Source organism: Crocodylus porosus, unplaced genomic scaffold (genome assembly GCF_001723895.1).
Source record: "Crocodylus porosus isolate Cpor-Errol unplaced genomic scaffold, CroPor_comp1, whole genome shotgun sequence".
NCBI classification, from domain to species: domain Eukaryota; kingdom Metazoa; phylum Chordata; order Crocodylia; family Crocodylidae; genus Crocodylus; species Crocodylus porosus.
In genome coordinates this window covers 19,641,002-19,649,044 of record NW_017728886.1, presented here as the reverse complement: position 1 = coordinate 19,649,044, position 8,043 = coordinate 19,641,002, and the positions used below count along the sequence as shown (strand labels likewise).

Here is an 8,043-nt window from a genome sequence, read left to right as displayed (position 1 = left end):
CCCACCGTGACCTTGGGGCCCGATCCTTCGGTTTTCCCCGACAGTTAGATTCAAGGCACCTCTTAGAAAATTCTGGTTCTTAGTTTTCACTCATTTTTTGACTAGGAAAAAACAAAACAGTAATTTCTTGTGTCAAAGAACTCAAAAATTCCACAATGGGAGAGAATATTTTTAACACTATAGGCTCTTATTAGAAATCTCTGGGTTTCCACATCTAATAGTAGTAGCATTGTGTGGCACCCTGTGGCAACCTTAAAAGGACCTTGAGCTGCCCCAGGGTGCCTCAGCACTCTGGCTGACAACTGCCTTTGAAGGTATATTCTTAATATTTGTCCCCATCTCCTTGTTTTGTTATATATCATTCATGGTCATGGCCTATGCTTAGGATGACCATACTATGCTTAAGACAATCGAGAACAAGCTAAAGTGATAGGGAAGGGAGGGGTAGTGCGTGCATTGACCCTGCATACACATACACACCCCAAGCTCATGATTTATTGTCACCCTACCTATGCTGTGTCTGAGAAAGCCACTCTCATTACTCTAATTAACCTAAAAGAAAGCAGCCTGCATGGAAATGGCAAGACCTTTTAGTTCCCAAAAGCAAAGACCCTGAGGAATCCTGGAGCAAAGGATTACTAATCTATGGCTAAGCTCTAGCACATGGCTCCTGAGGGAGCCATTTGGCTTGCCAACAGCTTGCCTCTGGCTGCGGGCAAGTTCCGCCAAAAAACAAAACAAAAAAAACCCGATCAGGCAGAAATAATACCGCTAAGTTGAAATGATGGATTTCAATTAAAACCCCACTTTTGCAATTTAGGGGGCATAGAATGCAACCCTACGGACTAACCCCTCATCACATGTACAAGTGCCCTCCATCATCAGAAGCCTTTGCTTTTTTTGGTCGTTCAGACTAGGAGGGAACTATAGCATCCAGAGTTGGGGTTTAATAATTAAGTTCCTAGAATAAATCAACCAATGAAAACTGTGTTATTGCCTTACAGAAAGTGCCGTACAGGGCAAGAGAAATGGAAAACAGGTCTGAACAATAGATTCAATGCAGCAGATTTACTATAAATCATGTGCAAAGGTTAAGGCAGTTTGGCTTTTTTTTTCCTTGAGGAAATGAGACTTTGAGGTGAGCTGGAATCAATTGCAGAACTACAGAGGGATTGATAAAGCTACTAGCAGTATTTTTGTAGGAACCTCGATAAAAGATTCAAACAGAATCTGTGCAACCTAGCCCAATAATTAGAAAAAGTAACATTTTTTTCTTAAAATGAAGAAAAGTGCTGATACAAAAGCAACTAAAATCAGTGATGTTTCTTCTGTTGTGTTACCAGGGCCTGAAGAATAAGACTCTACTGGAGAGAGACATACCTTTCCTTTTTTGAAACATACTTTATATTCATATTCTTATATGAAGATCACATTGAAGGAGACATGATAGGGTGGCATCTTAGTGACTAAGTGGTTCAGAGGCATGAGCTTTCATATGCATCATTGTACCTGTTAGTCACTCAGCAGCCACCCTGTCAGGCCTTCTACATGATTTGGCACTAACATGTCTAAATACCAGGCTGGCAGACTAACTCCCTGGGTCCCCTGCCAACCGGGGCTGCTCCATCCTGGCTCAACATGCTGTGATAGCAGGTGTATGTGTAAATGCTGTGTCCAAGAGCACTAAATTAAACTGCACCAGAGTTTATTCAGTCACATCAATAGCATGAGTAGACATGCCCACTGACAACTTGTTGGTGACCAGGCTCTTTCAAGGTTACCCCAATCCTGTACCACCTACATGCAGGCATTGGAATATGTCTGCATACCAGTAATTACAGATCCAAAGGCCTTTGGTGCCTATAACTCATAACCTGAAACTCTTACCTATGCCACTTAGTATTTACTTACCGGAATAGTTCTACTGAAGTGAATGGGGATAATTTTAGCAGTAAATGCACCATTGTGAGTGTGGGTAGCACAGTCCTACATCAAAACAAATTGGTCTCTAAGAGGTTGTTGCCCTCTATGGAGTTTAGAATTCAAAAAGTCACAGTGAAAAATGAACTATTTATGACCATATGTCATCTGCATAAATAGTCTATGGAATACTGTCAAGGTTGGTTAGCCCCAAATTTAACTTCCCCTGGCCCTTCTTTTTACCTCTATGTAAAGGCCATCTAATTATTTCAATATTTTTCTTCAGAACAAATGCTTCAATTCTTTTGTTCCTTTTTAAGGAAAATGGAAGACCTTGCTATCTAAATGGCAGTGGCCCTGCTTTCATGACAAACAAGCATATATAGACATGACAAAGGACTGGAAAATGTAGTAAAGAAAGCAAAAGTTATTTCTAGGCTTCCAAGGAGGTCATTGCATAGAGCAGTAAGGAGATTGTGAAAAATATGTGGCAATGTGTGTTTATAGATCAAGAAGCACCATTATTCAATTTCTGCAATGTAGTAGTAATAAGTGCAACACTTTTTTTAAGTGACTGCCGTTTTTCATTTGCATTACAACAGTTTTCATAGACCACCCCGCAATTCAAGTTCTTATCTCATCACCACAGACACTACACAAATACATTCTTATCCTAAAGAGTTCATAGTTTAGATAGGCAAGGGTGGAGAAACCCATAAGGGGAAATGAGCTTTAAGGTCACTTATTACATTTAGAGGTCTCGCATAACACAAGGCTACTCATCTTTACTTTTAAAAGGAAAATGTGTAGTATTGTTTAGGGATCAGCAAACATGGAAAGAGGCAAGTGTAGGCACTGTGTGCCTCCTGAGGCTGGCGGGGGACGGTGACTGCCTGCAGGTGGTGGCACAGGCATCAGCGGTGAGGGTGAACCGAGCAGGGACTGTCCGCAGGTGGCTGCAGCAGCATAAGCAGTTGTAGGGGAGGGGCACAGCTGGACACCGAATCCAGAAGTTTTGGTGACACATCCAGAAGTGCCAGCACTACTTCTCGGGGGGGGACCAGAGCTCTCAGGAGAGGCAAGTGCATCCCCTATGCATCACCTATGGAGACAGGAATACATCCCAGGTTGCCTAATGGCCAGTTATCTGCTGCCCCTACACAACTTTTCTATGATCAGTTTGTAATGTCTGCAATGCAGAGGCACACTGTGCTTGTAAAAGTGCCTTCAGTGTGAACCATCCATGAGCTATCTGGTATAGAAGCTGTACCGTTCATTGAGATGATAGAGACTACTCGGGGAGACGTGATTCTGTTCCCTTGAGAACAACGAAAGCTCCCCCCATATGTTAGACTTTGCATATGGAAATGACCTTGTGTCTGGGGGTGATTCTTGTGCCATTTTTTCCTATCAGTCCTCTGTGCAAACACCTAGAAAATGTTATCTGCCTTATAAAAGGATAGACCAAGGATTTACAAATGTCCCTGTAGCAGCCTGGCTATAAAGATTCCAAGGGCCTAATATTACTACCCATGTGAGTACACTTTCAGCTGTTTAAGGCTACTAGCAGACCCTAAAATGATCTCTGTACAGTCTGGCCCACAAGTCAAAATATGAGAAGCTTCTAAAACTTTATTTCTGTTGCATTATATCAGAATAACTCTCATGCCTGGCATGCTCATTCTCCTCAGGTCTTCAACATAATAGTGAACAAGTAGAAATCTTGTCAGCATGTGGCTTCCCTGCCCTTTCCTGGCAGCTGTCAGATTTGTACTCATGTAGCAGCCGGCAGCACATTATTGTTTCCAAGTAAAGGAAACGTCACATCTCTTTGACATTGCAAGATATGACCCACTGCTTTAATTAGCATTTTTTTACAGACTGCAATTTGAAATGACAGCAAATATTCTACATGTCCCTCTCTTCATTTCAGTTGCAAATATAATTCAGGATGAGCTTCTGAGCTACTTAAAATTGTGCAATATTACCTTAAATTGTGCCTGTATAATTTTACAGATATGTGTAAACTTTAATATGTTCGCTTTAACTTGCTTTTGATTGAAAGCATAAAAATCAATTCCCCAAACTGTGTAAATATGAATGAAAGGAAAAGCATAATTTGTTTTTGATCCTGATGAGATATACCCAGAAACCAAAAATATTCATAATTCATGGAATTTTAAGCAGCCTGAAAAGTGTTTTACCACTTTACATCATTAACAAGACGGCAGAAAGCAACATGAAAGACATGGTTGTACAGAGATGTAAATGAACATGTTTGCTCTTAGATATTAGTTCAGTATGGGAGGCTCTGCAGAGATGTAACGATAGCAAATATCTTATTACCATTTCTCTGTCCTACAAAATGGAATTCCACCTCCTTTTGACCCCTTTAGTTTTGGCTAATCTTCTGTTGAAATGGCACTGTGACATGATGTGAAGTCTTACATTTAGCTGCAAAACTTGCAAGGCTAAAACTGCAGCCAATGCAATATGGTATATCCTGATTATCTTGATGGGCTTTGGAGGAACTACAGAAGTTTACACCAAGTAAGGCTCTGGCCCAATATTTTTAATGATTGTATTGTATTCTCAAGGACTAAAGTTGTACCATAGTGAATGCATAATTGTTTTATACAATTTTCGGATTATTCCCATTTAAAACGTATCTTCTGATAGCAAGCGATTCTTCTCTAAACAAATTATTCAACAACAGATGAAAGAAAAGTGTAATGGTTTTGATCTCATTAGGACATAGCCATTAGTGGGTGAGCAATTAAAAAATTAATTGCATCACCCTGAATAAACTTTTCTTCAGTCAGGAGGGGATCATTTCCAATACCCATCAGCCCCTGTCTTTAGTGTTGTCATTATTACTCATATTCTGCTGTGTGCCATGTGTTATAGTTCCCTCCTTGGGGGCATCAAGCATGCCTCCAATTTTTTTAAATGACAAAGAAAAGGACCCATTTTGGACTAGTGGCTACTGTGTTCTATGGATGGGAATAACTTTTCAAGACATTTAAAAGGAAAAAAAAATGTAGTCTGGTGACCTCAAGTACCTTCTACACATCATAGAATAAAGGCATATTTTTAAAGAGTTTATTTTAACATCATTAGAAAAAAGACCCGTGAAATATTTGTTTCTAATTTGTCAAATGAAATGACTTAGAAAGTTACCTCTAGTTTATCATCCAGGCCATTCACCATCATTGTGGCATAACTTATTTCATTACTCATAAACCACCTGTGTAAGACGCGTGTCAAGCCTAACTATGAACATGTTCAATAACCTCCCTTGGCAGTTGCACAACTATTTTTATAGTCCCTTTTTTATTTTGGTTAGTACTTTACCTCATGTTTTTATGACCTGAAGAAACAACTACAAAATTACACCCTGTTGAGTGAGCTAGCTGATTTTGTAAAATACGATAAGAAATCAAGAAATTTTCACTGTATATAATACAATTTTATGTGCTAAAGAAACTAAAAAATGTAATTTAAAGCAATGTATGCTCAGCCTTATTACTGAACTGCAATGCAGCATCAGGCCAGTTTTCAATCTAGTGCACAATTTTGCCTCTGATTGTGATCAAAACCAGATACTTCAGAGAAAGGTACATATTACTAATCATGGATTCCTTCTTTTATTTTCTCCATTGGGTGATAGGTTATGGTATACAGAAAAAATAATTTATAAATAAAAGTTTATTAATATAAATACACTCCCCTCCCTTGGAAGCTCATTCCAGATTTTGGCAACCGTCACCATAAAGACATTCTTCCTAATGTCTAATGTAAATCTGCTCTCTGTCAGTTTATATCCATTGTCCCTAGTAACCCCAGTAGGGCCCAGGGTAAACAGAGTATCCCCTACTTCTTGATGCCCAGTCAATTAATTTATAAATGGCTACAAGATCCCCTCTCAACCTTCTTTGGTGAAGGCTGAAGAGATTCAGGTCCTTCAATCTCTTCTTGTAGGATCTAACCTGTAGGCCCGTAGCCATGTGAGTAGCCCTCCACTGAACCCTCTCAAGATTATCCACATCCCTCTTGAAGTGCGGTGCCCAGAACTGGTTGCAGTACTCCAGATGTGGTCTTACCAGAGGGGAAGTATAACCTCCTTAGACCTGCTTGTGATGCACCTTCTAATGCATGGAAGTGTACAATTGGCTTTACTTATCACTTCATCACATCGATGACTCATGGTCATTTTAGAGTCAACTATGACTCTGAGATCCCTCTCTGCTGCTGTGCTGCTTAGAAAATCACCTTCCAGCCTGTAGGTGTGTTGGTAAATCTTTCTTCTTATATGTAGCACTTTGCACTTATTCCTTGCACTTACTTACTCTGAAACATTTAAGAATCCCCATTTTAATACTGGATCTCTTCATTGTACTTTAATGACCCATACAGGAATGGTTCCCCTTGTTCCCCTGCTTTACCTGTGGCAGGTTAGGGTGCTTTTGTTTTTTCAGGCAATAGGCCTTGTACCTGTATGATATGTTTGATTGTATAGCTGAAGAATAGGGTAGACAAGCACTGGTATGGGATAGTTTGGATGGGGATGTTCCCGCTTTTGTGGAGGAAGCTTGACTAGATGACCTCTCAAGGTCCTTTCCAGTCCTACTTTTCTGTGATTCTATGACTGTGATCTATTCAGCTCAACAGACAGAAGGTTGGAGTGACTTCATTGTGGTCTATAAAGATCTGCCCCAGGAGGAAGAAGTGTCATGATACAGGACTCTTCAATCTAGCAGAAAGGCAAAACAAGATCCAATGACTGCAAGTTGAAGTTTGACAAATTCAAACTAAAAATGGAAAACATTTTTAGCAGTGGTGATAAATAACAACTGAAACAACTTCCCCAGAGTTTTCATGGATAAGACTGAATATTTTCTATTAGATATATTTTAACTCAGACAGAAATTCAGGGGGTCCTAGGACTTGTGTTGCCCAGGAGGGCAGACTAGAGGATTAAAATGGTTCCTTATTGCTTTATTATCTATGAATATTTGGACTAGGATGTGTGCAATATATTCACATCCATGCAATTGGTATTTTTTTTTTTTCCCCACCAGGGTAAAAAAGGGCAAACAAGCAGCTATGCTGAGGCTGCTATTATAGTGCCTCACCACTAGATAATCAGTAAGGAGGTTTGACTTGAGCAAATGGCTACCCTGCAATAAGCTGTGGGCACACAGCACCAACATTACTGTATCTTACGCTGGTAGTTTTACCCCAGATTTTTTCCTGAGTAATTCTACTGTGGATCTGAATGCTTTACATCAGTTTAGGGATGTACATCATTGTGAGAGGGGAGGCAAAATCTCCCCAACTTGCCCCAGACCCCCTCCTGACACACCCCAATACTTACAGCAGGGACAACAAAGAGTGGCAGCTGAGAGACTCCGGGGCAGATTCAGCAGTTCCAGATCTGCCTGAGCCTGCAAATCATCACGCACAGGGGGCATGGCCTGAGAAAGGTACAGGCTGCTCAAAAAGCAGCTGGGGATGCAGCTGGAGGCCAACAGAGAGGATACTTGAATGCCAGTGGGGAGAAGCTGGCTGAAGATCTAGGGGATGTGAACCCCAAGGGAGGGAGCAGGAAGCCTAGCAACTGCTGGGGAATGTTAGCAGGCAAACCAGGGAACTCAAGCCCTGGGAGCAGAGGGATGCTGGGGAGCTCCACCGGAGAAGAGCAGCCCCCAGTGACACCATGAAATGGAGACAAGGCTCCCACAGAAGCCCCAGGTACTGTGGCAGAGAATGGCCTTGAGGGACTGACAACACCCCAGGGCAACACAGCAGTGAGGGAGGCACAGAGGAGAAAGAAGCCCCATGCAAGACGGATGAGGAACACTGGCAGACAGTCCAGCCGCAGGTCAGATGGTCTCAAAAGGGGAAGAGGCGTGGGCCCCATGGAGGCTTCCCTGAGAGACCCATCAGGGGCCTGACACAGGGTGGCCACCTCTCCCAGGCACCCCCTAGGCTTCAAACAGAGTCCACCCTGGCCATGGATGTGGTGAGGATGGGGTAAAGGGGAGGCTGGAGTCCCATGAAGAGACCCAGGGCTTAGATTCCCTCAGACTACCTACAGCGAACTGCCTCCCAAAAGAAAAA

At 41.7% G+C, this 8,043-nt stretch overlaps 1 long non-coding RNA gene across 1 annotated transcript in view; it reads right to left on the bottom strand.

Annotated features, from left to right (window-relative positions):
* Nucleotides 1-6,758, bottom strand: part of LOC109319519 — a 14,763-nt gene extending 8,005 nt beyond the window's left edge. The window contains exon 1 of the long non-coding RNA XR_002103541.1: nt 6,747-6,758. This is a non-coding gene — a long non-coding RNA (uncharacterized LOC109319519). The remainder of the gene's footprint in view (nt 1-6,746) is intronic.
* Nucleotides 6,759-8,043: the final 1,285 nt, after the last annotated feature.